The sequence below is a fragment of the Protopterus annectens genome, chromosome 8.part0 (genome assembly GCF_019279795.1).
Source record: "Protopterus annectens isolate FY-2018-M chromosome 8.part0, PAN1.0, whole genome shotgun sequence".
In the NCBI taxonomy this organism is placed as follows: Eukaryota; Metazoa; Chordata; order Ceratodontiformes; family Protopteridae; genus Protopterus; species Protopterus annectens.
This window is the reverse complement of record NC_056741.1, coordinates 941,923,486-941,926,004: the sequence shown is the minus strand read 5'-3', so window position 1 is coordinate 941,926,004 and position 2,519 is coordinate 941,923,486.

Here is a 2,519-nt window from a genome sequence, read left to right as displayed (position 1 = left end):
ACATTGTGGATAATTTCCTTACTGATGTTGTTGAATCAATATTATTTCAGTCTGTTTCTGGTAAATTTATCTCCCCAGCTAACATTCTTCCCTGTTGTGTTTCATGCAAGAAATGTATAAATTCCTCTAGGTCATCAGCACTTGACTTTGGTGGTCTATACACTTCAGCAGTTGTTATATGTTCTGTGGTTGTCATTATTGTCACAGTTATACAGTCTATTGAATTGGTGTTATCACTGAACATGTAATAATCACCGGTCTCATCTGCAATCCCTATCATACACCTCCTCTTGATTTTTTGTTAGAATGTCTGTTACTGACAGAACTGGTTTCCAGTCATTGTTCTTTAACCATATTTTATGAACAACAACAATATCAATCTTGTGGGAATGTAACAAATTTTCCCATAAAAAAAGTTAATTGCATGAAATGTTGCTATCTGTGAATTGTTAAATTTTCGAGCTGGCAAAAATTCTGCATAGGGTTTGTCAAATATTGCAAAATATCTGCTTCAAAAACTCTCTTCCTTGACCTTGAAAAATGTACACCATCTTGTCTGAACACGTGTGCTCAAATCTAGGCTTGGGTGCTCTACACATTTCCATTTTTTAAAACAGGACATTTTTTCCATGTAGGTATTTACCCAAAAATCTTTTCACTCACAGTGACCTGCTATCGTTTCTATATGTGATTTAGGAAAAATACATCATAACACCTGTACAAGGTCTATTAGCTAAGAGAGCTGTGAGTTCCCTACTAACAGTCAGAGAATCCTTGCAGATGAGTTTATTTATACTGACAGGAATAAAAACAGATCCATACTTCCTTACATTAAGGTGTTCCAAGGCTTGTCTGATATCTTCTGTTTTTGCACCTGGCAAGCATAATACAATTCAATGTTCATTGTCTTCTCTGCAAATGTAAGTATCAGTTCTTCTAATATCTGAATCTCCAATTACAAGAATATATTTTCTGACCAGATCTGAAGAATCTTCAACTTCTAATACAATAATATCTGCTGTATCAGTTGTTTCAAAAGAATGATGTTCATCACCATTAGTCTTAGTAATCCTACTGTTTTCATTGTGTATTACATTTGCAAGCATACAATTATCATCCAGCTGGCTTTGTAAATCCACAGCTTGAGCCATGTAGTTGACGTCCATCTTTCTCTACTTGTGTCTTACAGTAATGTTCTTCAACCTCTCCATGTTCAGTTTTGATTTCTTCATTCTCACCTGCCCCTTGCCTCTTTTTCTACCTTTTCTTTTGGAAAAAGGATGCTTTTTTCTGTAGACTGAAGATTTTCTGATAGAAAAATGTTATCATTCCCTGTAATCTGTATGTTAGATAACAAAGCAGTGTCCTTTTTAATAAATATTCTCTTTACTTTACAGACATTTATCAGCTTCTTTTTCTTTCTTGTTATTTGTTGTGAACGTTTTTTTTCTTATTTTGTTTCCTTCTAAACACTCTGAATCTTCACATCGCTGATTGCTTGTATCCAGAATTCCAAAGTTGTCAGGGGCATCATCTTGTTTCATAAGGGTTGAATGATCTTTACAGACAATAGACACATTATTACCTAAATCTCTTTGCCTAACATTCTTATCTCCTCAGTCTAGTCATTAATATATGTAACAACAGTTCACCAAGCCACGCCAAATGCACAAGTGCAATCATTATTAGTATGTCTAGATTTACTTGTAACAATGGTTAGCAAATCATCCAACTTTTGACACAAGAAACACAGATTACCCGTGTTATCAGGTGTTGCCTTTAAATCTGCATAATATTCATTACACTGTACAAGATATTTGTGCTTTAGAAAATCATTAATGGCATACTCATTTCAGGAATCCACATTCACCTTCAAAAGAATAAAAAAATTATAAAACAAATGAATAATCAAAATCAGTAACAACAGAATTCAAAGAGAACTTAAATCAACTTCTGTGAGAAAAATCACACAAGCAATATACAACTAAATAGTAAAGTAAGTATAGTAAAGTTGTTCTCATGGTACAAGTTCTGAAATTCAAACAAAAGCTGTGATTCCTTTATGTTGCTCACTATCACTCGCAGTCATACTTCTGTTTAACAGTAAAGATCAATAAATCACAAATCAAAATAGGATTGTTCAGATAAGCTCTGGATTGTCCAGTCTGTAGTCTGTGTGAATTTATAGTTGCCTGGGTCCCTTTGGATGGGTAGAGCTTGCCTGTCTAAAGTCTATCCCTTTTTAACAACCAATAGTGAAAACTAATGGTAAAACAAAATATAAATCAAAGTAAATCTTCTTGTCTATAAGCTTTTCTTTCCTTCCAACAAACAGTGAAAAACAGTGGTAAAAAATAAAATATAAATTCAAAGAAAGTTTCTCTTACCATTCAACTCCTCAGTAAATCATAGACCAAGATAGGATTGTCTAGAAAAGATCTGGCTTCCATAATGTATGTATAGCTAAACATACATATATGTATAGTGTAATGTGTGTGTGTGTGTGTGTGTGTGTGTGT